Source organism: Lissotriton vulgaris, chromosome 11 (assembly GCF_964263255.1).
Source record: "Lissotriton vulgaris chromosome 11, aLisVul1.2, whole genome shotgun sequence".
Lineage (NCBI taxonomy): Eukaryota > Metazoa > Chordata > Amphibia > Caudata > Salamandridae > Lissotriton > Lissotriton vulgaris.
The window spans coordinates 877421837-877449201 of NC_141699.1; the positions used below are offsets into that span (position 1 = coordinate 877421837).

Here is a 27365-nt window from a genome sequence, read left to right on the forward strand (position 1 = left end):
ATTCATTTTGAATCTGTTTCAGGACGTCTGGTATCACCGCCATAGACGGAACACCATGTGTTTTTGTGTAGATTGCAGCAAAGACTGTACCCCAAGTGTCGCAGTCCTCCAGATGTGGTGCGATCCCCATTGGTAAACCGATTGTTAACATTCTGTGTTTCTCATGAGGTGTACTGTCAGGAAATACTGCCTCGATTTGAGTAATTTTTTGAGCTATCCAGAATGGAATTTGTTCCCTTTTTGGGGGTAATTTACCAATGACTGATTGTATAGTCTGTGGTGTGATTTTATTTGTGTTCTCCTGGTGAGGGGTTTGCTGTGGAATCCTTATAGGAGGCTGGACTGTTAGAGTCCACATGACATATTGAACCAATTGTCTATGTATTTTTATTAGTTGTTTTAGTTGAACTAACAGTTCTTCACTTGACATTTCTTCAATGTCAGGATGTGGTGTAAAGCTGGCTAGTACCGGCCATGTTGCTCCTGGTCTACCTAGTTCTGCCTAGTGGACCGAGTCTGGAAATGCGATTTTGATGTTGTAGGGCACCTTTAAACCAGAGCTGATGCTCTTGGTAAGTTAGTGGAATTTCAATGTCCTCGAAAGGAACGTATTCCGTTGGAGGTTCCTCTACTTTGTAGAAGTGGAACACATGTGTTACTGGATTTGCCTTAGGGAAGACAATCCATGACTAGAATACCTCTGTCTGCTGATATTCATGTGCCTCTATGACAAAAATTATCCTACCACCTCTAGGTTTAGCTTTTTAGCAATGGTTTTCCTTAAGTTTTCCGGGATGATTATTGCATCCGGGTCATTTTGTTGGAAACCTATAACGTCTAAGCCTGGTTGGGTTGTAGCTGCAGCTCCATTGGCCCCGGGATTATCCTCGTAGGCCATTTTGTTGAGTGAAAGTTTGCAGAGCAAGTTTCAAGGAAACTAAGATAAGGTGCACAATATTTTGGAACACTGTATCCTTCAACGTTGAATCAAACCAAAAACTAATACATAGGATTTTTGTCCTACTCAGTTATGACTGATATTTTATCCTTTTACCCACTCCAGACGTCAATTGGAGTATTTTACGGGAAAGAGGGGTCTCTGTGAAAAGCACGACCGAGTTACTGTAGTATCTAGAGTTAAATTAGTGCTTTACCAAACGTTGGGCGCCATGTAGTGTAGTTCCTATATTCCCAATAGGCTCTGCGCATTGCAATAATATATCCTATAGATTTGACGTAGGACTTAAGTCGACTAAGGCTCTATCGAATTAGACTTAATTGTGAGTGCCAGCTAGCTCAGAGGTCACTAGAAACTTTCTCGAATACACAAGAAGGGATTAGTTTCTGACAACCGCATAAACATGACAACTTTGTTTCCCCAAGAATAAAACTAATCTTCAGAGTCGTGGAAACAATAGATAGATATTTTACTCAGTCAATCGTGGATGCTTCGTTTCATCAGAGGTGCAGAGAAATAGTGAGACGGGCGTTTTCAATAAAAGGATTTATTGAACAGTCTTCTTTCTCAGACAAGTAAAATTAACTGCTACAGTCGTAAAACTGATTGCAAAGCATAATGCTTACAGTAAGAAGAGTATTATAAAATAATACTGTAAAAGCATCGTATGGTTCCTAGACCATAGATAAATACATACATAAATAACAAAGGCTAAAAGTACTCAACTGGTGCTTCTAAAATAAGCCTACCTCGATGTACCTAACCTAAGTCTAGTACAAGGGAAGAAGTAAGTGAGGTGTAGCATAGGTTTAGTTTTCCTTTGCCAAGAATCTAACCAAGATTTCTCTTAGGGTCTAATCAGCTCCGTACCTTGGTTTTAGAGTGAAGGAGGTCTGGTATCTCTGTCTCGGGACTTGATTTCCCAACCCCCCACTAGGGGAGCTTGGAAACACTGGAGCTGGATTCTCAGCGAGTTGGCCCTGCTTCCAACTGCTCCGTGTCCGTCCCTGAATACAATAAAAAAACAGCATTAGTGGCGGCTCAGGTAAGGCAAAGGCAAGGCGGGAGGGGGTCGGGACGGGAGGGGGGCGTGCGTTTGGCCCTGCTTCCATCTGGTCCGGGTAGCTAATAGGTGTCTTGGCGGCTCAGGAAAGGCAAAGGCGAGGCGGTGCGGCAGGGGGTCGGGGCAATGTCGGGGCGGGCGGGGACCAGGGCGGGCGTGGGCCTGGATGGGCGGTTGGCCCTGAAACCTCATTGCCCCGGACAACGTCGGGACGGGCTGCTACTACCTATATAAGGGCATGAATTGGTAAATTACGTTTGATTCTAAAATGCTTTACAACAGTCTGTTTTCACTAGGCACAAAGGGGAGGGAAGGCCGTTGAAACTTTCATTACTTGTGCAGATGGCTGCCCCAGCATCCCTCAGATGCGCACATTTTGTGTAAATCTTTGGTTGATAACTAGTTGTTGCAGTTTTGGCATTCTGTTCAGGCCCAACATCAACCAGAATCTGAAGGGAATTTTCTTCCATCATTGAGTTTTCCTTTCTGGCTATGTCAGTTAAGCTTTTGCTCTTTTTTTTCTCTTTTGTTGAGTATGGACATGACTGTACGTCTCTCTCGTCCTGATCTCATCTCCTCAAGCTTTTAGGCACCTGTGGTTCTGTACTTCTTGTGATTCCTGTCATTCTTAGGTTCTTGAGACCTTAAGTTCTTCAATTAAATTCTTAAATTCTTGGCACTCTTTATTGTACTTGGCTCTTGCAGTGTTAATTAGGTCCCCTACCCTCGCTTCGGCCCCTTGCTGTTCTGTCGTATAGCTTGTATTGTTTGTGTGGTTTTGTTGTTTTGTTGGTGCCTCCAGTTTTCATGTGGAATATTCCTCTTTTCTCTTTCCTCTTTTATCTTTTTTGTTGATTAATGAGCTTATGATTTGGACCCGGTTGTGAGTCTCCTTTGGACTTGGGGTCTGGCTCTCTGTTGTTGCCGAGTCGCTGTTGGTCACTGTTAGTCACTAATAAGTGAAGTGTAATGTTAAAGTGTGTTTTCAGCTTTCATATAACCTTTTAGACAGCCTTTGGACCGCCCTTTGGACTGCCAGCCACAATTTTTTATAGGTCCTATTTGGTGTCACCCCCTGATTTTCCAAAGCCCAAAACCCAGAGCCCTGGCCCCAGCCCATGGCTGCCCCCACCTCCCAGCCTCCTCAGGTATCCGTAGGTTGCCTTTGAAAGCAGTTAGACAAGCTGAAAAACAGGCTGGGAGGGAGGGTTGAGAGGGCAGAGTTGTATCTTGCTCCCCACAGTGGTGCCCGGTCCAGGAGGGCCTCACAAACTCTCTGCCTAAGTGCAGCCAAATGCAGCCTGCAGTTCTCAGGAGTGCTCGGGCCCTCAAGGCCGCTGGTAGCCACACCGGCCATGCTGGCTCGCACCAGGGCAGAGATGCAGAGGGGGACAGGACAGAATGAAGAAACAGAAAGATGGTGCGCTGGAGACCTCCAGACCGACCGTTCTGCTGGCGGCTGCGGTCCCGTGCTCCCGCTTACCCTCTGCCTCCTGCCGCTGCGGATGCAGTCTTAGTCTGTAGACCACAAGCCCCTGAACACAAATACTCTGTGCTCAATCCCAGGGCTCTCTAGTATGTGACGTGATGTCTCCGCGGTGGATCCCGGTTAGTCCTGTAGTGTGTCTTGCGGTGTACTCCTTGCTTGCAGCACGCCGCTCAGAGCACGCCACTCGGAGGTCAGCCATCTCTCAGCACTCGACTCGTCTCATCTCGCCTCCGCTCGTCACGCCTCACATAAGGGGCAGCAAGGCTTTAAGTGGGATGAAAAAACTGAAGGGTCTCTCAAAGGGGCATGGCCAATGTAAGTAAGGGTATGGCTTAAAAACACATAAGCTAAAAATCTGTGCTTAGCATAGTGTGCCGCCGAACTTGTATTTTGTTGTTTCTGTCATTACATCTAGATATATGATACAACAAGTAACATCATACCTAGTTGCATAAGGTAAATAATCAAATAAGTAGCAACTATGACTTGTATATAATATAGAAAACAAAAATCAAAAGAACAGGACACTTGTAACTACGTTACACAAGGTTTGTATCAGACTCCCCTCATAAACGCTATGTTATTATTCATTGCGGTTTATGTTGTTTATCCCCCCCACATAGTCGTTGTGGCAACACACATCCACATCCTAAAAAAGGTATGCACCTGTTACAACGCAATTTTTACTCCGCACTACCACTACAACGCAGGCATTACAACGCATACCGTTACAACGCATTGCGCTGGGGGGCGCTCTAGGATAAGAGGTAGGTTTAATTTACTATCCAACACCTTCCCTAGGGTCCACGGGGACTGGAGTTAGAATAGTAAATTATACTTACCACTATCCAGCACCCCAAAGCGCTATGCGTTGTAGCGGTATGCGTTGTAAATACCGCGTTGTAATGGTATGCGGAGTAAAAGTATGCGTTGTAACGACATACATCCCCTAAAAAACTCTTTAATTGACACAGGATGTGATCTGTGATTAAAAAGAAAAATTGGGCATGCACTGCGAACAAGTTACTGGATCTATGCATATCACTTTATCGTCAACATGTTTCTGCTCCTTTGTGCCCAGCCGGGTCTATGGAGCATTCGTCAGGACAAGACAAAACAACAAATACGCTTAAAAGTACTCACACAACTTGTGCAGTATTCGCTGAGTAATCTTAATTACCCACAGTTTTGATGAGGTTACATTCACCTTAACTTGTTCGCAGTGCATACCCATTTTTTCTTTTTAATCACAGATCACATCCTGTGTCAATTAAAGAGTTTTTTAGGATGTGGATGTGTGTTTTACCTTAACCTTCATCAACGGGGGTATTTGTGCATATCTCTGGACACTACTACACAGCACCAGAGGTTGCCTCAGGTTTGAGGCTGGCATACAGCACATTCAGACAACCCAATGATAAATGCCACAACGACTATGTGGGGCGGATAAACAACATAAACCGCAACGAATAATAACATAGCGTTTATGAGGGGAGTCTGATACAAACCTTGTGTAACGTAGTTACAAGTGTCCTGTTCTTTTGATTTTTGATATCTGACAAGGGGAATTAACTGGACACTATATTCCTCCTCCCTCTTTTGATTGAGTATAATATAGAAAAAGCTTGCTCCTTTTTGTCAGGATACAAATGGCGGCATGTTTTATCAGATTAAAATCCAGAAAGATCGTTGTGGCATTTAATTTCATTACTGCCTCAAAAGTAAACGTTAGGAGTATGTATATAAATATACAGTTATTGGAACAATAATATGCGAAGCCTATTAGGAAAGCAGTATTTTGTTTGGTTGAATTACTCGCTCGAACATGTTAGTGTAAACGAGCTCCTACACATCGGAGTTATGGGCTAAAATTAAATTTTGACTGACTGCAACCGAGTATTTCATGGACAGCCAATACGTAAACAGTGGATGTCTTACATACCTTTTGGATGTATGCTCTTGTGTACTGTGCTTAGAGGTATTTAATCTGAGATGAACATGTCGCACATAATTTGGAGAACCGGGATTGCTTGCCTAGTGGTACCAGGTGGTATTACATAGTGCAACCTAAATATTTATCACAGTCAGATCAGGGGCGGCCTTAGGCTTGTGCAAGCTGTGCACCTGCACAGGGCCGCCAAACCCCAGGGGCCGCCACGCCAATATATATCCTTAATATAATAATCCTCTGAGGATGGATACATATTTGCGTGGCGGCCCTTGGCAGGGATTTGGCGGCCACTTCCAAACACCCTGACCCCCCCTCTTCACTGCGGACCCCCTCTTCCAGGGCCTCCTACCTACGCTCCCTGACCAGGGCTGCCATGAGCCTAGAGCCGCCCCAGGTCAGATGATGGTTGTGTAGTGCCCCATGCCTTATATGAACTGCAGCCAGGCATCGTTTCTTGATAGAATAGAAAACAGCGATGCTTAAGATTTCATTAAAAGACTGAAATGAACTGCAAGTCCCGTAATGCAATATATTTAGTTGAAAAGTCTTGGCTGCCTGTAGGTGGCACGCGTCAGCTAGGAGTCTCTTGGGTCACTGCAATGAAATACTTATGCGAGTGCTCAGTCTTTTCACAATTGAGTCTTGGGTTCGTCCAACATTTTGGAGAAAATATTCAATATTTGCAGACCCCGAAACTCTGCTGCCAGGTTCCAAATACCTTGTGTTCTGGTACCTGGTGTGGGTGTTCAACATTCACAGGCGGTGTCAGTTTCTAGAATGTGCTGCAGGAATATTTGGGTGAGTAGAAGAGGTGGCGAACCCTGTGACCATATTAAAATGTGCACTTGAACACTGCAAGTAAATCCAATATGTTTCTAGTAATTTGCCTTTTAGTGACGTTAAAAAATCGTACATGCCAAATGATTCCTTTGGTTCATTTGAGTTGTCTACATTTGGATTCTATTTGTAATATTTAATTTTGTTTTCTTTTTCAAATATTTTGTGGTGGCATGCTCCTGTCAAGCTTGTTGCAAATTCCTTGCGTCACCTTACTTTGAGAATCTACAGTTTTCGCAGTGGCTAGTCTTGTTCTTAAGTATATTTTTCAATTTCCTCTAAGTTGTGGGTGTCACTCCAAGCTGCAAAATACGGGGTTAGATTTGACTTTGGTTGATGGGTGGGCAGTGGCTTGGGGAATGGTGGTCGGTTATTAAGTTGGTATTTGGGTCATGGCTTGTACTCTACTTATAGATAGTTTTTGATAATTGCTGTCGGTCATTGCAGTCTGCAAGCCCCCTGATTTCACATTTAGTTTTCAGAGTTGAATTTCACTGACTGGCATGCATGATGTATATACAAAGATATGCTCTTTTTGTTTGACACCTTTTTTACTTGGAAACACTAGCTAATAGGGTTTGCTAATAAATGTCAGAGGCGAACAGGACTTGTCTGAACATGATTTTGTTGGGATTTTTTTCTAGTGCTCCAGAGCAGCAGTGATAGTTGTATTGCATTGTAAATTGAAAAGATAGGATGTTTGCTTGGGAGCTCTAATCTAGATGTTTATTGGCAACATGAGGGCAGGTCCACCTTGCAGCAGTGTTTTCTAGGTCGATCCTGGTGGCAGCACGCATGCGCTGCTCGCTCTGTGAGGCATGCTGTATTAGGGTATGCACTGGAAGCCCCGCCCACTCTCCACCCACATTTGTCATTGGCTTGTTAATCCCACCTTGGTACCGCCTTTTCTGCATTTGTTACCGCTCATAAACTGGACCTTTTACTTGGCTTGTTACACTGTCTCCGTTATTTAGTGGGTAAGCACTATTTTTTTTAAAGGCCTTTCCTTATTCTAGCGCAGTCCGCTTTCACTTTAGCGGCAGCGCTGCTTTATTTAATTAATTAGCAGCGCAGTCCGCATCATTTCGGTGTAGCACCGGTAAACAAGCATTTGCAATACAGCACATATTGCATTTACGCGAGTTTCAGCTATTGGTATTGGAGTTCTGGACTTTTTGGTTCCGTCCAGAGGTGTCAGGGTACAACACCCAAAGACCCCGGAGTTCCAACCTGCCTTGGTGCACAAATGAACAGAAACACGGGCTTCTCGATGGTGGCGTCAAAGACCAAAGGTTTATTACTGCAGGGACACAGAAGTCACAGATACTACACACGGGCAGTAATCAGGAGCCTGTTCGATTTGTACAAAGTGGGTTGCTCCTTATATACGAAATTTTAAGCTGGGGGCGAATTCTTTACATGTAATACATTCCCAAAACCTTTGTGTCTAAAACAATAAATATTTGGTGTTACACAGGAACCGTCGATAATATCTGAGGCCAAACATTGCGAAGAGAGGGGTTCCCACTAGTTTGTCACAATTCCCTGTCAATATTGCATTCAGGACCCGGACCGCCTCATCGTAAAGTTCGTTACTTCCCCCTAATAAAGATTCAGAAAGAAAGAAACAGAGCCAGGTGTGGAAGATAGAAAAGTGGGATAAGGGATGTTTGTGGGTTGTAAATGGGCAAGGCTACCGGCTTCGGCCGCCTAATCATGATCAGGTACAATGGACACGAAGACCAGTTTGGCAGGGCTGGCCTCGGGCAGAAGAGGTAGCCTTTGTCGAGTCATGCAGCTACAGCGTGATCTGGTTTAAGGTGCACGTGTCATGAAAGAGGTGAATCTCCGGCTAAGGTTACGTGTCCTTAATCGAAATGAAGTGATCAGAGGCTATTGCATATGTGAGGGCAAGAATCACAAAATGGCGGCCATGATCTAAGATGGATGCCGTGGGTAGATTAGAAATATGTCAATAGAAGGAGTGCTCTTGCTCGTAGCGTAGCGAAAACACCAGGATATACTAAATGGATCATTTGCGGTTCACTGATACCAATATTATGTATTTCCGTCAAACTTGAAAACACGGGTTCAAGTCGTCACGGAACCTCAGACCCTCCTTTTGCCCTTACATAGGCAATAACTCAGTCTATGTCAGAATCTAGTTCTATGCTCATCAGGTCAGTGACATGCTGTTGTATCATCATCCTTTCTCGTGTCTTTTCTCCAAACGCAGGTGGTTTTCTGAGACAAGTTGCAGCACAAAGACTACACAGAGCAGGACCACACTGGATAATCAGACAACATGAGAATAGGAATACTAAGATGACACCAATGACCATCAGAACCTTCCATCCCCACGCTGATATCAGAGTCCAAAACCATTCCATGAAGGACCAGTTTCCCTTGTCTACGTGAATAGAGTCGGAAATCTTGTGTAGCTTAGAGATCGCCTCATAGACTGTTGGAGCATTATTAGGAATAAAGACACAGCAGCTCGATTGGATCATTCTGCATACCCCACCTCGATCTGCAAGTATAACGTCTAGAACCATACGGTTCTGCAACGTCATGAGCCTATCCGCCTGAAGCTCAGCTGTCAGATTGCTAAGGGCACCAGCAGTTTCGGTAATAGTAGATTCAACTACCCGTGTTAGCTGACGTATGTTTCTACTATTGGCCATAGGCCCCCAGAACGGAAGGAAGCCTTTGAAGAAGTCTCCAGCTTCCTGACCAGCGGTATCTTCCTTGCTGAAGACACCTCTCGCTACTCTGGTTCTGTGGTAATCAGATGAAGCAGTGTATGTCGGAGGCAACAACCGAGCAATATAACATGATCCTGAAAAGTCGGCAGGCAACCATGTATAAGCTCTGTCTCGACAAATGAAGTAGGTACCCCTAGCAGTAAGAAAGGCAGGGGAAGAGTTAGCCGGAAACACGTAAGTCTCTACGCACTCACTCCTCCCTAGCTGAGCTCTCGGATTTCTCCCATTACCTTGCAGGCAGACCTGACCTCGGTGAGGTACGACCCAGATTGGAGTTGAGCTTTTACGCTTGCTTTCTCCTAAACTAAGGCGATACTCTGAAGTATTCCAACTTAAATATACTCGCAATTCGTCTCTAGGGTAAGATGGAGTATTATTGACGTCCTTGACCATGTCAATAATTCCCTGGACTAAGGCTTTGTTGGCAGAGTTATATTTAGTGGAACGCGGTGGACGTGGAGGATAGGTTTCAAGGGCATAAGCAAAGATGGTTTGGAAGGCCTGAAATGATCCATTATAGCTGTAAGGCAAAACCAGATAGGGAATACCTTTATCCATAGTGTGGGGTATCAAGCCACACACCCAGCAGTCTGTAGTGTTAACTACCAGTTGGTGTTGATGCAAGAGCTGTACAAAAGTGTTGTTAGTGAATTCTGAGCGTCGGGCTTGCTCATGTTCTGGAAACGAGTGAAAAGAGTGTATGGAAGAAACAGTAGAAACAGCAGGATCAAGGGGAGGTACTGTAGAAACTGGCACAAAAATCAAATTTACACTAAAGACGATTCCACCCACCAATGTTGCTAAAATAATCAAAAATGTAATGGCACATTGCATCAAAAAGCATTTGCTATGAAGGATTCTATTAAGTCTGTTTCTGCGAACATAAATCACATTTTCTCGTTGCAGCGCAGGAAGCTCCATCTTCTACAATCCGCTCGCGACCACTGATGATGTGTACGTAGATGAAAATGCCCCTATCAGCCCTGGGAGTTCCCAGAACCAACAGAAAGATCGACCTTGTGTCAGACCCCTGCAAATTCAAACTAGGCACACAGCCACGACCCTACGGCTACCCAGACGGCAAGGCAATTTAAAAACAATAAACAATAGCAAACTTCCTGGCTGAAGGCAAAAGTTCAATATATAAAAATCACAATATGCAGTTGCCTGCTTTATTTGTCCATTTTATGGCTTCTTAGGTTGTATCTCTTCTTCGCTGGTACTGTCTGATCGGAAAATAGTGTATCACTAGCAGCTGTTGCAGAGTTTAAGTTCGCAGATAGCAAAGTTTCTTCTGATGCTGGAGACAAATGTTCAATGTTCAAAGGAGTTTTTTCAGGAGGAGAGTCAGGTTTTGGAGTGTCAGTAATCAATTCGGCATCGCTGAAAGAGATGAACTTCGGTGTGATTTCAGATTCGGAGGCACCAATTCCCTTCTTCACCCAGTCGTCGTAAGGGAGCGGCAACGGAACACGCTTTACGTGAGAAGCGTGAATCCAGTGTTTACGGCCAGCGACACGTACGGCTGTCCTCGTTGCCAGTAAGATCTGATAAGGTCCCACAAATCTTGGTTGAAGGTTCTTCGTCCTCGCGAAGTTCTTTATTACGATGAAGTCACCCGGTTTCAGCTGGTGCCCTGGACTCTCCGGAGGTTTTGGCAAGGCATCGAAAACCTGTTGATGAATAAGACTCAATTTAGCAGTCAAGTCGTAAAGGTAGTCTATCAACATAGGATATTCAATGGAGCAAAATTGCTTAGGCCTTGGCACACCCCAGATATTTGCCGGGCGGCCAAACACAATCTCGTATGGACTAAGCCCTATTCTAGAATGTACTGTTGCTCTCGTTGATAACAAGGCCAAAGGAAGTGCGTCTGGCCAAGCTAAACCTGTGGATGCTTGTATTTTGGCTATTTTCAGCTTGAGGGTGCCATTGTAACCCTCGACTAAACCAGCAGACTGGGGATGGTTTGCACTGTGAAATTTCTGTTTCAATCCTAAACCGGCACACACACTCTGCATAACTTTCCCTATAAACTCACTTCCGTTATCTGACCATACAATCCGTGGCATTCCATACCTAGGGAAAAATTCCTTGAGAAGAATTTTGGCAGTAGATAGGGCAGTGTTGTCCTTTAGTGGGTATGCTTCTATCCACCTGGAAAAAGCACAGACTACCACCAGGACGTACTTTAGATTGTTGCAGCGTTCCATGTGAATGAAGTCTAACTGAATCACTTCAAAGGGGCAGGAAGGAGGAGCGAAATGACCAGCTGGAGTTGGAGTTCCCTTGCCAGGATTATGCATCAAGCACACCATACAATTTTTCACCACTCTCTCTGCACACTTACTTATTCCCTCATTCTTCCAGACCGGAGCCAACATCTTACATATCCCTTTAGAACTTATATGCGCTACTCCATGCGCCATCGTCACTACTGCAAGCACATATGCATCGGGCAACATCCAACGCTGTTGTTCTGTCAAATCAATCCAACATCCATTCGAGTCCAACTTGCCCGTACTTTCTCTCCATACACGTTTCTCTTCCTCAGTCGCTTCTTTCTGAATCTCTTTCACACTTTCCATAGTGTCCTCACACATTCCAGACTCAGCAATCCATCTTGCAGACGTAGCAACATACATTCTACTCATCGTGTCTCTAGCTGTCTGTTTAGCAATTTCATCAGCAAAGGCATTCCCACGACCAACATCATCCGTGATTGCTTTATGAGCACTGCACTTCACAATCGCAACTTCAGTCGGTAAGGTTAGAGATTCCAACAAGTCGTTAACTAGCTGACCATGCTGGATCTTAGTCCCATGGGACGTAATGAACCCTCTTTCTTGCAGTACGCACACTGATTCCACTGATATTGAGGTCTTGATGAACCATAATCTGTCCTTTGGTATGAACCTTGCTGCGTATTAGTTTGATTCGTGCGAGGCGGATACGCCTGCTGCAAAAGAACTTTAGTTTTTAAATCTTTCGTTTTCTTCTCTGATTTCTCCTTTTCCTCTTTATCTCTATTTTCGTAGTACTGTGCAGTTGCAAGTATTTGCGCTGTCGTAGATACAGCCCACGCACTTTCTGAGTCTTTTAATTTATTGCATAATTCAGGTAATAAATTATGTACAAATTTATCGACAAACAGTCTTTGCCCTCCTTCTGTACTCATGTCCTGACCACTATGATCTACAAAAGTCTCTTCAAACCTCGTGAAGAAGTCAGAGACACTTTCGTCTTTCTTCTGCCTGCATGCTGACAACTTGTCCCAATTTACACGCAATGCTGGCATCAGAGTCTTCATTAGATCAATTATTCTACCTGGCAGATTAGCAATCAGAGGTTCGGGTTTCGCACCACCTATTTGCTGACCATCTGCTGCAGTGATAGCTGCCCAATCACCACCTAAAGCAGCTTGATGATCCTCTCTACGAATTTTAGCCCACACTGGTTGCGGAACTACATTACCAAACAACATATCGATGTCGGCTAAGTTCATTATACAAGCCTCAACTGTCTGTGTTAATTCCTTGTAATATCCGGCTGGATTCTTACGTGGATCTGGCAAGGCCTGTTTCACCGCTAACACTTCTGCTCGCTTCCATGGAATGTGTATCCATACTCGTTGAAACTGTGCTGGAGCAGCTACAATACCATTCGGTGCGTCAGCTTGCACAGCTTCGCGCCAAATTGGAGGAACCTCCCTCATTGGATATTGGCGACTTAGCTTCATTTTACCTTTTTCTAAATCTCTCGGCGAACGAAGAGATGGATCACTCCTAAAACTTAAAATAAGTTCCATCGCTTCCTTTATATTCTCACCCACTATCATTCCAGCAGCAAAATCCTTTTGAACCCTAATTAAATCTTCCAAATCTGATTCGACATCGTCTTCTTCTATCTCCTCACGTAACAACGAGCACATCTCATCAAAGACGTACCGTTGCGTCGGTTCCCCCCACTGCATAAATGTGTCTAGCACATCTCTCGTACTATATCTTCTACCCTTCGAAATCCATCTGAGAGCCGTGGAATCTAAAACTCCCCGTTCCTCAGTACTTGGAAGCTGACTCCGTCTCTGTACAGAGTCAGGAGTAGGAGTCTTAATCAAAGTTTTATATATAGGAGACAGCATATTAGTAACAGAATCAGTGATTCTTCGACGAACAGAAAGTGGAGTTAGCACACTCGCAGACATAGAGAATGCAGTAGAGGTAGGAATAGATGACGAAACAGTAGGAGTATCGAGGAACATAGTTTCTGGAGCAGTAGGTACAGCAGTAGGTATAGAGTCTGGCAGTACAGGAAGAGGAGGAGCTGTAGGAACATTCACATTCATCACAGGAGGTACGGGAACTTGATTCTGAGGGATAGGAGCAGGAGCACCAGGTTGTCCAGCAACCGGCAATTGAACATTCGGGACAGGCGGAGCCGTAGCACCTTGTGCATACGGTGGAGGTGACCTTAACAGATAAGATAGCAGAGGATCGTTTTCAGAATCCTCCAGTATCTTAGCCATTTTCGATGGCAAGGCAGGATAGCACTTGTCAATCGCTAAGTTATGCTCTCTAATTGCTACATCTATAGCCTTCTCGCACTCGTTAGCCTGCAACTGTTTAGCCGCTTGCTCTAGAGTTAACTCTTCTTGTTCTTTCTGTTCTTTCTTCAACCTTTTCATTTCTCTCTGTTTGGATTCTTTTCGCCAGTAACGGAAAGAATCAAACATTGCCGGCCGGGCTTTCTTCCTAAACAATTTCGCTTCTAAATTGTCGAGAACCTCTGGTTCAAAACTACCATGCAGTGGCCAACTAAGAACACCATCCTTCTTACAATAACGGACCCATATCTCATTATAAGATATAGGACCCACGCCATACTTGCAATATAAATCATATAGGGGAGTCCCAATCGGAGGAACCAGACAAGAGTCCTCCAATCGTGAGTCACTGTTGCAACTAAAACAAGACAACATTTTCCGACTTACCATTTTCAGTCCGGAACACAAAACAAACAAACACGGAACAAATATGTGCACTCGAACCAAGAACTTAGGCCTACCAAAAACGAACTGATGTATCGATACCCAAACTAAACCAAATAGATTATCGTAACTAGAACAACCAATGATAATCTGACAAAACCAAACCAAACCAAGAACCGATCAAGGATTTTTAACAATCCTCACAAAGTAACCAGCTAGCTATCACTAAATACTTAACTGAGTCACTGAAGACGTCACCAAGGAGAAACCCGTCACGTTTCGCCGTACTAAGGACTGCACCACTTCGGGTCCAAGACAGGGCGACGGTCAAGGCAACGGCCCACTGCAGCCGTCCTGAACGGGAAACCCTCGTGGAAGAGAACTTCGGGCCACTTTTGCGATATGCCGGGATCGATGAAGTGGGGCGCCTCCCTCAGGAATCTTCACACTAAGCTTCTCGAACTCTTCAGGCTTTTGGACCGGTACCGAATGACGTCGCCCCACGTTGGGCGCCAATTGGAGTTCTGGACTTTTTGGTTCCGTCCAGAGGTGTCAGGGTACAACACCCAAAGACCCCGGAGTTCCAACCTGCCTTGGTGCACAAATGAACAGAAACACGGGCTTCTCGATGGTGGCGTCAAAGACCAAAGGTTTATTACTGCAGGGACACAGAAGTCACAGATACTACACACGGGCAGTAATCAGGAGCCTGTTCGATTTGTACAAAGTGGGTTGCTCCTTATATACGAAATTTTAAGCTGGGGGCGAATTCTTTACATGTAATACATTCCCAAAACCTTTGTGTCTAAAACAATAAATATTTGGTGTTACACAGGAACCGTCGATAATATCTGAGGCCAAACATTGCGAAGAGAGGGGTTCCCACTAGTTTGTCACAATTCCCTGTCAATATTGCATTCAGGACCCGGACCGCCTCATCGTAAAGTTCGTTACCTCCCCCTAATAAAGATTCAGAAAGAAAGAAACAGAGCCAGGTGTGGAAGATAGAAAAGTGGGATAAGGGATGTTTGTGGGTTGTAAATGGGCAAGGCTACCGGCTTCGGCCGCCTAATCATGATCAGGTACAATGGACACGAAGACCAGTTTGGCAGGGCTGGCCTCGGGCAGAAGAGGTAGCCTTTGTCGAGTCATGCAGCTACAGCGTGATCTGGTTTAAGGTGCACGTGTCATGAAAGAGGTGAATCTCCGGCTAAGGTTACGTGTCCTTAATCGAAATGAAGTGATCAGAGGCTATTGCATATGTGAGGGCAAGAATCACAAAATGGCGGCCATGATCTAAGATGGATGCCGTGGGTAGATTAGAAATATGTCAATAGAAGGAGTGCTCTTGCTCGTAGCGTAGCGAAAACACCAGGATATACTAAATGGATCATTTGCGGTTCACTGATACCAATATTATGTATTTCCGTCAAACTTGAAAACACGGGTTCAAGTCGTCACGGAACCTCAGTATTGTAAATGACAATGCCTTTTATTTATGTTTTGGTTTTTGAAACAGAAATGAGAAGTGTTGTCATTTACAATGCCAATAGCTTAAACTCACGTAAAGGTGAGACCTATTGCATTGCAAATGCTTGTTATAGTGTAGCAAGGGGGAAATAGTGAACTAGGCCACCAAATTAAGTCAAGGTAAAAATGAAGTACTGATTAAGAAAGCTGGGGCTTTCTGCAAATTACTTTCTGCGCCGAAGACAGATCTAATGAATGTACCTCGAGTCGATCGATGCGTGTGCTTTATTCGCTAAGCTGACAGCTGGCTCGGAGGAAGGTGAGGCTGAATCAGGCGCATGCAACACACTGATCACTGTTTGATTATCTCCAAAATTGCTGTATTTCACAGAGATAATGATTTTTTTTATTGTCACAGATTTGAAGACAACTGCTGCATCCCGAGGGTTGTCATAGTGCAATGGAGCGTGGCTGCCTCCTTTAGAGACATGAAAAAAAAATAGTTGCTCACATTCTCCTATTTTATTTCCTAACTCCTCACAGTAGTTTTAAAAATGTTTTTATTAATGAAGAACATTTCGGTTCAGATCAATTAGGAACAGATATCTTGTAATGTCTAAAAGATGCGATAATGTTGTCAGGTCTTTCAGATGCTTAATGCAGGAATTTTCAGTGATGTCGAAAGTGCCCCCGGATAGTTTTTTCAGAGAATGTCTGCATTTCTTTTAAGGAATGTTGGAGACTTCATGGCTCAAATTAAGAATATGCAACATGTGTTGACCAGAGCCCAAGGAGGCGGAGACGAAACATATAGGGAGGTAATACCATGAAAGCACTTATTGTAAACAGCAGGCTGAAACACAACCTCTCTGAGGTGCAAGTACTATCTCAATACATTTTCAGCTGAGAAGGGCCAGCACTGTCCCCATAACAGGAAAAGTGTCCTGCTGAGAGGTGCCAGTGACCCATTAGCTGTATAAAGGTGCTTGCCTAAGTGGGCAGGCGCTATCTCAGAACATATAATATTTTTCTGCTGAGAAATGCAAATTCTGCCCTAGTAACAGTAAGAAATTCTAAGAGGTGCTAAGTACTGTCTGTATTAAAAAAACACAGTCCTGCAGAGAAGGGCCAGTGTGCCTGGACAAAGTCACTTTTCCTGATTGTGGCAGATGCAAGTGAAATGGACAGAGTCACTTTCCCTAATTGTGGCCACAGACACACCTGCACCACCCTCTACCCAGACACTCCAGTATTTTTGCTGGGGCACTATTTTTTTTAAACAGATTAAATTAGAGCTCATTATCCATGGAAATGCGACGGACCCACTGGGGTAAAGTTTTGTTTTTTCAAAGAAACTAAAAGAATTTGCTGCAAATATGCAGCAAACTTTCTAAACTTTGTGGCGCTAAATCTCCATTTTTGTGCCGGTAAATTTACTAATTTATGCCTCAGTATCCTGGGGTTCTGTCATAGGTGTGGTAATAAGATTACACATCCCCCCGGGCATGCCCAATTACTTATTTGTTTGAGGGAGGAGGGCCGTGTGGCCCCCCTCCCAGGCCAATCTCGAACCCATGGAACCCATCCCCCGGGTCTTGCCCTTTCCGTAGGGGACCGTGGGGGGAGCCCCAATGCCCCCACTGTCCCACCGGCTCCCCATGTCCTGCGGGAGCAGGCACTGCTTTTCCATAAGGGGAGCTGCTGACATGCAGCTCCCCTTGTGGAAAAGCAATCCTGCTTTGCTTCACTGAAGCAAAGCAGAGTTTGCTATGCCAGTCACCGGTGTATTCAATTGTGTAGTCTTAGACTATGTCATGTATGTGCATATAACTTGCATGATCGAGGTAACTATTAGCAGCGATACAAAGCGTCTCTCGGACCTTTTCCAAGTGCTCGCCGTCTTTTTTCCCCAGCAAGGGGGGCAGCAATCTGAGGGATAGCCCCGGGCGCTCTAGGTACGCAGTTGTTTATAGTTAGGACCTAGTTTCCATAGAAAAAGCGTTTTTTCTTTTCCCAATAACTTTGGCGCTGGTTGACGAATCTTCCCAACATTTTCAAAACTAGTGGCCCGCTCGGGTCAGCTCCTATCTTGAAATTTTTGGGGTGATTCGTCAAGCGGGGGCCAAGAAAAAAGGGGGTCCCAAAATGCATTTTCCACATGCAATTTTCCATAGGAAACTTTAGACAAAGCTATAGACCGAACTGAGAAATAATAACTTTGGAGAAGCTTTCCGACACACAGCGTTCCCATGAACTCTGAATTCGGCCTTCAGTTTTGAACAACAAAAACTGCTAAAAGCGTTGGAACTCTATTTCCCCGTTCAAGCATTAATTCTTTTGAATTGAACACTTTTTAATATTGACTTTTTTTTGGCACGAAAAAATTCTTTGCTTAAAGTAAAAACTATTCTTAGAGAACAGAAGCTTCAAACTTCTATTTCTAAACACATCTAGAGACATAATAACTTTACACCAGCCTCTAGCACATGTTATTACAATGCATTTATATGTGATGATTTATCTCGCCCTTCTTCTGTTTCAGAGATATTTCATGTGTAATTCTTTTTGCATAATCGCTCATTGATTTCATATGCAATAATTTTTGAATGATTTCTATGCTTCAAAAACGTACAGTACCTAAATTTTCACGTATTACAATATACGCCTATTTCAAATGCATTTATGTATTTTGGGGTGGGCAATGTTACACATGCATCTTATTGCTCTAGTTTTAGTGATTTGATGGACATGAACCCGTGGAGTGGGTGTTGCGTGCTTATCTAGGATCCTGATCGATACTGTGACCTTATGCCCCTATTCGGCTATAAATCCATTTATTCCCTATATTGGCATAACCGTTCAAGTGCGATATTCAGTAACTCATCTCTGGCCACACACGAACAGAGCCACATTCCAGAATAGCTTTCTCTGCCACTTCCTTTGCAACCAATTAGTGCAATGACAGAGCAGAAGTCACTATCTGAGATTCCTAGATTAACGCTCTGAGTTCTTCAACAAGATAAAAACTCAGCAAACCTGGAAATCCCCGCTTGCTGTGTTTTGATTAGTAATAGAACTCTAATGAGCACTGATAAGACGATCACTTCCTAGTGACATCTATATTGACGTCTTATGTCCAGCAAACTTACGTCAAACAAGGCACCTTTCAGGTATAAATATTACCAACGTTGCCTTAAGCAAACGCTGCTGCTGTCTCGTTGCTGTTGGTGAAGCTTATGCTGCCAGCTATCTCGCTGCTGCTGAAGAAGCTGTCATGCTGATGACACCATAGTTGCTATCGCTACTGCTATCGCTGCCAACTAGCGAACGATGGTGTGGTGAACTTAGGAGCTGAACAGCCGTCCCTCTGCAAGAGCCCAGCAGATGCAAGCTGCCCGCGGACGCTGTCCCCCCTCCTTCTCCTCCTCGACGCGCTGAAGAAGAGACACTGTCTTTCTCCTGCAGAGAAATCCAGCTCCGGCGTTTCTGGTCTACCCTTGCGGGTGACTGGGATACCGAGTTTCCCTGAAGGAGATACCAGACCTCCATCATTCTATTCAGAGGTATGGTGTTGACTAAACCCTTAGTGAGAATTCTTGAAGCAAACCTTGGCAAAACCAACTTAACTTAAAGCTACTTACTTACTCCCCTCCCAAGTATTAGGCTTAGGTCAGGTACACTGGGGTAGGCGTAGTTAGAAGCACCAGTTGAGTATTTTAGCCTAATGTATATATGAATGTATATATGTTTTATTACTTTTAAACCATTGTATGGCTAAGAAACCATAGCAATGCTTTTACAGTATTATTTCGCAATACTTATCTTACTGTACGTACTTTTTATAATAACAAGTCTTGCAATTGTGGCAATTAATTTCTCTTGTATGAGAAGAAAGACTGTTCAATAAATGTTAACCTTTTATTGACAAACGCCCGTCTCTCTGTTCTCTACATATTGTGAAAGTAAACTGCACCAACCTGACTGAGTAAAATAACTGTCTATTGTTTCACACGACCCTAGAGATTGACTCTTGATCTGAGGAGCAAAGTTGTCATGTTGCACGGTTGTTGGAAAACTGAATTCCTTCTTGTCTGTGCCAGGGAAGCTGATCACTTCCTATTTCAGAGAAGAAAGTTTCCAGTGACCTCTGAGCTAGTTGGTAACAAACCCAATTAAGTTTAGCATAGTCAGTAGAGGCCTGGAAGATCCGCACTTCTACGTCGATACTACTGTTTGTTATTCCAATGCGCAGTGCCTATTGGGAAAATAGGAACTACGCTACAGTATGCCCGATTGAACGAGAAGAAATCATATGGCCTTTATCTTCTATGAGGGCAGGAAGTGCGCCTGGAAGTGACGGCCTCACTGTTGCATTTTACAAGGCATTCGCAGACCTCCTGATTCCTCGGTTACTCACCCTATTTGAGGACATGGCGTACACGGGCACTATGCCACCCACTATGCGTGAGGCGATATTGGTAGCTATTCTTAAACCAGGAAGGACCCCGGTGATTGCGCCTCGTACCACCCCTTGTCGTTATTAAACGTGGATGCGAAGATATTCGCCAAATTGATTGCAAACCGCCTCAGCCCCATGGTTACTTCAATGGTCGCCTCAGAACAGGCAGGATTTGTTCCCACCCGCAACCTCACGTATAATCTCAGGCCAGTGTTTGCAGCATTTCAGCACACACGCCCAGAGGTCCCAGCTGTCGCAGTCTTCCTGGACATGGAAAAGGCATGCCCTAAACTGGATGGGTGTGGGGGGGCTGTTTTTTCAGCTTTTAGACACGTTGTATACCTCCGCTATGGCTCGTATACGGATTGGATCGCTGACCACGGACCCCATACAGATCGGCACTTGTGTCCGAGCCTCTTGCATGCGCCCTACGTGTATACCACGGGCACAGGGGTATACGTTTTCCCACATACAATTTGATCGTATCCACTTATGCGGACGATACCCTCTTATATGTTCGAGATCCGGAGGTGCATTCATTAGCGGGGCTGCGGGAAGTGGTCTTATTTAGCTCTCTTTCGGGCATCCATGTAAATTGGAGCAAATCCCTCATGTTCCCGCTCACACCGGCTAGGAAGAGGTTCGACCCTGAATACCCTATTCAGTGGACCACTGATGTGGTGCGATATCTAGGGATCCGACTACATACGGACTCGGGGATAGTTCTTCGGGAAAACTATGGGGTTGCCGTCTCCAAACAGGATTTACTATACCCCGGAAAGGCTCCATAGATATGGATTACGTGCAAGCCCTAATTGCGAGAGATGCAGGGCGCAGGTGGCGGACTTTTTACATGTGGCTTGGTCTTGACCGGACATTTCTGGATTTTGGTGCAAAGTATACGAAGAGGTGAATAGGATCACGCAATTAATGCTGATGCCGGATCCTTTATTAGCCATATTTGGACATTCTAAGCCTCTGCGACAGGAACACAGGAGATTGGTTGACATGGCCTTTCTTCTAGCTAAGAGGTGTGTAGCGCTCTCATGGATGCGAAGTCCGGTCCCTACTCTATCCCAATGGACCAAGGAGATGATTTACTGCAGCACACAAACTGAACAATATAGTGATTTATTGCCCCCTCGTAATAGACCTAAGAACTTCGGGTCAATGTTCATAGACAAGAGGTACTCACGGGACACTGCGGAGGAGGAGGATGCAGATACACATACACGGGGGGAGGATCTGACTGTGGACACTTACGCCATTTCGCATAATAGCCACCCCTAATTCACCGTAACCTAGATGGATAGATTGCTCATGGAGGGATGGACCGTAATAACCCTGGACAGGACCGAACATATAAGACAGTCTGAACTTGGTGGGTCTCTCGATTTCAAGCAATGTGGTCCTGAACTATTACTGTGTACATGTAATGCTTTTGGTCATCAGTCTCCTTACATTGATTTTTGAATGATGTCTGTATTTCCAATGTCGCCAATTACTGCCAATGTCTTTTGTGCTTGTATATTTCTGAAATACCAATAAAAATATATATATATATATAAAAAAGAATGTATTACTGTCCAAAGGAACTCTTTTTACCAGCCTTAGAAAAAGAAAAGATTTTTGAAAAAACAAGGCTCTAAACCTATCCTTTGCAGTTTGCAGGCAGTTCTTTAATACTGGATCATAGCTCCCTGTTTTATATTAGAAGGTTTGTAACTTATGAACTACAAGAACCAAAAGGATCTCTGAAACAAAAGAGGACCTCACTGAGCTATTTACATAAAATCCAAATCTGAGATCTGCATGTTGAATGTTGTGGTTTGGAGCAGGTACATGAAAAACCCACCAGTCGAAAACTGTAACTAGAGAAAGCACAGATCTCTCCAAGGATATTAACCACCTTGGCTATCTTGACATTGTTATCATCCCCAGAATATTGCTAGGTACACGTATATCTCTGAGGCAGGTGCCTTTAACGTAGAAAAATATTTCACGCCCAGTGTTACAGCACCAGTGGTACTGCCCTAAAGTCGGCACTGCTTCTAGTTTTTTGGATTTCGCACTGTGCTTGTAAAAACTATTGTTTTTTTAAAATTCTTTTTATTGACACATACAACAAAAGAAAAATAAGCACTGGGTGACATCCGAGCATACAGTGTCTGTTGATACGTCTTCCGGATTACAGAATAATAAACAAACAATATGATAGCGATCAAGGCATTTCCGACACAACAGGGTCCTCCCTTGCTGCTGGGGGAGCACAAATATCTCCTCTGTAACTGTTCCAGGCACCCCAGATTTTCCCCCACTTCCCTGGCCTCCCCATGGCAACATATACTGATCATTCTCTGAACATGCACCAGTCTAAGTCCTCCATCCATTTCCCAATCTGGGGGGTCTGACTGGCCCCCCACAGCTGGGTGATATTGCGCTTGGCTAGAGCACACGCCAGCGTAACCCATATCTTCCCATGTGTGATGAAATCAGCGATCAACATTCTGGAGACAGCGATGTGCCTCCAACCCCAGGCTCACACCCCACACTTCACTTATCTTGTCATGGACATTGACCCAATATCTCTGTATGTCAGTACAATCCCACAACACATGCATAAGCGTTCCAGCCTCACCACAACCCCTTCCACACTCTCCGCTCACAACCAGCCCCATTCGCACCAGCCGCGGTCCCATAACATAAGAGCGATGAAGGACCTTCAACTGCACCAACCGAAGTCTCATTTGTATTGCAATCACTCTTGGGGAAGACACGGCCTCCCTCCAGTCCTCATCATCCAAAACCAGGCCATCTGCTCCCCATTGTTCCCTAATAGTTACAAGTGGGTCCTCCGTATGGTTAATGAGTTTTATATAAATCAGGGAAATTGTTTTAGTCGGAAGATATCCGTCCAACACTCGATCTTCCAACGGGGAGGCCTCCGGGGGTGTAACTCCACGAGGGATTTTGGCCAGCAACGTGTGTCTAATCTGTATAAACCGAAACCGCTCGCTCTCCTGCAATTGATGTCGTTCCTTCAGAGCCTCAAATGTAAGGATTCCGTCCTTCCCCCACATATCTTTGACCTGTGAGATCCCAATGAGATCCCATCTGTCAAAACCTTTTGTCTTCCATATGCCCCCCAGACATTCAGCATTTCATAGTGGTGTAGCCAAAGTTATCTTCCCGTCCCATTTAAGCGAGCGATTGACCTCATGCCACACCTTCACCGCAACGGCCGCAGGCCCAACCTGGGGAAAGTGCCCCTTTCTGGCATACAAAGCCCTTGTATATTCACCGCCGGTCATCTGACCACAGTCCACTGCGTATCCGGGGTCAAGCGGCGAGCCATAAATTGTTTGATTGATGGCCACCAGCTGGGACGCCCAATAGTACTTCCGAATATCTGGCAGGCCGATCCCCCCGTCATACCACGGCAGCGTAAGCTTCGTAAACGCAATCAAAATCTATTGTTTTTAATATATCTTAAAAGGGACTTCCATCCCGCTTTCACTTTTTATTGGTCCTTATGCTTGCCAGTTTACTTTCCCCATTTCTATTGGTTGTAGCCTGTTCTCGCTTCTGTGTCTCTCTTATCAGTTTCCCATTACCCAACTACTCAATCCCATCCAGTTTAGTGATTAAAAACGTTGTGTCTTTTGGTTAACGCTGCATACTGTTTCCTGTTAACATTGTGTTATCTTTCCTTTTAAACACCTAATTTTGTTATATTTCACTACTAAACAGACAGTCACATTACAGTAACCTTGCGATTCAAAAGCTCTTGATTTAAATGGTGTAGCAGGTTCAGTGGCACTGGCGCTAAAAACTCTAGGGACCCCACTAAATACAGAATATTGCTAAATTTTACAACTAAGGAGACAGTCACAAGTGCAGTTATCTAGCAGGCACTAGGGTTATGATTACTATGGTGCATCAGGTACAGTGACACTGGGACCAAAAACTCTAGGCACACCACTAAACACCTAATATTGCTATATTTTATTGCTAAACAGGCAGTCACAAATGCAGTTACCTTGCAGGCAATAGGGTCATGATTGAGATGGTGCAGCAGGTGCAGTGGCACCAAAGTCAAAACATAACTCCTCTAAACACCAAATACTGCTATATTTTAATATTAAAGAGGCAGTCACAAATGCAGTTATCTTACAGACACTAGGGTCATGGTTTGAATGGTGCAGCAGGTACAGTGACACCAGGACCAAAAGTTGTGGAACTTTTTTGCTTACGCTAAGGATGGATAGCGTTTACTGTTTACCTATAATCTTCCCCTGGCTACACACATTTAAAACATGCTTGTTTAACTCTGCTTAGTGGGTGGAACTTTTAACACATTTTCACATTCTTTATGATAGTGTTCCACTAATAAAAAAGCTTTTTTTTCAGTGTCATGTGTTTGTCACTAATAAAAATAAATGTGTCATTTGTTTGTTGTTGGCGCATTATGTAGCATAAAATAGAACTAAGTGATTGCAGTGCTTTTAAATGAGCACGCCCATGGTGCTCTGAAGGGATGTTTCAACCTCCTTTATCCGTTGGGACAGTTTCTTTATAACATTACACCGCCATACAACTGCTGCGGAGTCTTGATTTGTAAACACGGCCATGTGCCGGTTCTAGAAGTATTGCTCAAGTTTTGTGATTGCAGCCTGTTCCTTCTACTGACCTGTAGGGGAGTCTATATAGTTTCAAGAGCAGTGAATTTGAAATTTCTAGCTACTGGGCATTGTCACATTGTCCTTGTGAGGAAGCATGTTTGGTGACTGTGTGGGATTTGTGCTGAGGTTCTTGTTTCAGAAATTATCTTTTATTTTAGGATACTTTAAAATTAAAGAAATAAAAGTATTTTTTCTTCTTTGATGTGAGTTCTCCACTTTTATCTAACACAGAGCCTTTAGCTTGTAAGAAAGTAGGTGATGAGGCTGGCTTTTTTGGACCGGCCTTTACTGTGCAGATTGTATTGTTCTAGCAAGAAAAACATGTTATTTCCTAATAGCGAGAATTTTGGATGAGCAAGATAGCGGCTGACTCACAACTACGAGAGGTGCCCCAGTGTTTGGCTCCAAGATAACAAGGATGCTGGTATGGTGAAGTACACCTGCCTTTTGGAGCTGCATTTTTGGTGGCAGGAGATCTTCTGCCGACGGGGTCTGAGCAGCTTGATAGCAGTTGTCGCTGTTCTGCGGTAGGCCGGTGCTACGGCTGGCGTACTGCGGCCGAGACTGCTGCGGTCATCACAATGGGTCCCAAAGCCAACAAAACTGTGAAAGAGGCCCCAAGAGAGGCAGCCGCACCAGGAGGGACAACAGGGTAAAGCGTGGCCCATCCCTGCCGTGGCTCCCAGTCCAGGAAAATGGAAGAAGCTGAAGGACTAGCGGCCAAAGGGGTGAAAGAAGCCCGGCTCAAGCAGCGCAGGATGACCGTAGAGGGCAGCCTGAGACAGCCGTCGGTGACTGGGGTCTTTGCCCTGATTACTGCCATAGGACCAACACACATGGCTGTGGTAGAATCTGCTTCTGAAGCGGCGGTGGGGATGGGTGGGGCTCAATCGACTGCCCCATCTGTGGAAACATTGTTGCAGCAACAGCCTAGACTGGGGCTGTGGCTGCATGGAGTGGATAATCCCCAGTCGGCGCAGCAGGTTTTTCCCGGTGGAGCTGCAGATGAGGAGGGATGTGCATCTGGACCGTCAGGATCCCACTCGGTAGCAGAGCCCCCTGAGGAGACAACTGCGAGAGGTAAATGCAGCCTTCCCATACATACTCCTTCAAATGCACTGCTGGGGGGGTCTGAACGACAGGAAATTTCATTATCACCTTGGCTTAGAAACCCATTGGGATCCCCAGAAGGAGGAGGAAAGTTTTTCTCTCTGACTGATGACTCTCACATTTTGGTCACAAGCGGGGGCTCACAGAAGAAAACTCAGGGTCAGAGGACTCCTCCACTAGTCAAAGGGGGCAACATAATAATAGGATTTCCACTCAGAAGCACAGGAATAAGTCTAGGACAAGTCCTCAAAGTCAAGATACAGACATGGCCCGCAAACTTGGATGGGATTATTCCGCTACCAGCCAAGTTTAAAACGAGGACGTGGGAGGCCAATCTGCACTACACAAGGGCTTTGCAAACCCAAAAGTCTCCCCCTCGATAGATCTTGTTTACTCTACTTTGAAACAGATGCAGAGGAAAACCAGGCAGGAGAACCGCAGGGTGCACCAAGCCACCAAAAAACCTCAGGGATCTATTTGGAAGGGGAACAAAATATGTACCCAAATGAAAGAAAGAGTGACCCATGTCGAAGAAAAAACAGCAGCCCTGGAGGGAGAAGTCGAGAAACTGCAGACTCACAAAGAGTCATAGGATTATTAGTTGGCAGGTTTAATGTGGAAATGTGAAGATTTTGAGAATCGGCAGCGCAGAAATAACCTTAGATTTTTGGGTCTGGCCGAGAATATTGAAGAGGACGACCCGCGAGCATTCATTGTAGGTCTTCTAAAAGGTGCGTTCCCTGATCTGTCACATTGGAACTGGGATACCAAGGTTCAACGGGCACACTGCTTCCCGCTGATGCAGAGGAAAAGCAACCTGACTGGACAGACACAACGCCTAGGGCAGGGCTAGTCTTTTTTGGCAACTTCCTTCTCCAACAAGCCATAATAGACAAAGCAAGGCCAGAAGCTAAATGCACTCTTCAGGGTCACACTTTTTTGCTCGGCCAGACTTCTGCCATATCACTGGTGAAAGGAGATGGGGGCTACGACAAATGATATCGCCCTCCAGGCAAATGGCTTTGAAGCATACCTACTAAACCCGGCCCGGCTAAAGGGTATTCTGAATGGAAGGGTGCAAATGTTTACATCTGAAATCAAAGCCCAGGAGTATCTGAACAAGCTGAAGGAAACCAAAGGATGTGCTGGAGCATCAAGACTATAGCAAGGGGGCCTATAGCAGGCTAAATCCTAAAGGGGAGATGTGATGGTGTCATTGGATGGGCTGGACCTCATCTCGATGGGGACTCTTTTTTTCTGTTTCCCTGTTTAGGACTGTTTTGATGGTTTGTTTGCCAAACAGAACACATTTCTCTTTTTGATTTATGTGCTACAGATGACACTGGGTGTTATTTTTGACTGGTTTGTCTAGGGAATCTGGGGCTGAAACACTTGGCCACTTTGAGATGGGTGGTATAGGCTGCCTTGTAGAGGTAATTGCTGACATTTTTGATTGTGAGTCCCCTGGCCTTGGTAGTCACTTTTGCTGGGGTGGAAAGATCAGAGCTGGTTTGAACATTTGAAAGAGGTCTTTTAAAAGACCAGGATTATATTATACATATGAATAAATGGATTAATGATTTTATGGAAATTA

General features: G+C 44.7%; 1 protein-coding gene across 1 annotated transcript in view; it reads left to right on the forward strand.

Moving 5' to 3' along the window:
• The window catches only part of SNED1 (sushi, nidogen and EGF like domains 1), a 2960801-nt gene that overhangs the window by 2655853 nt on the left and 277583 nt on the right, over positions 1 to 27365 (forward strand). The gene's annotated exons all lie outside the window — the stretch shown is intronic.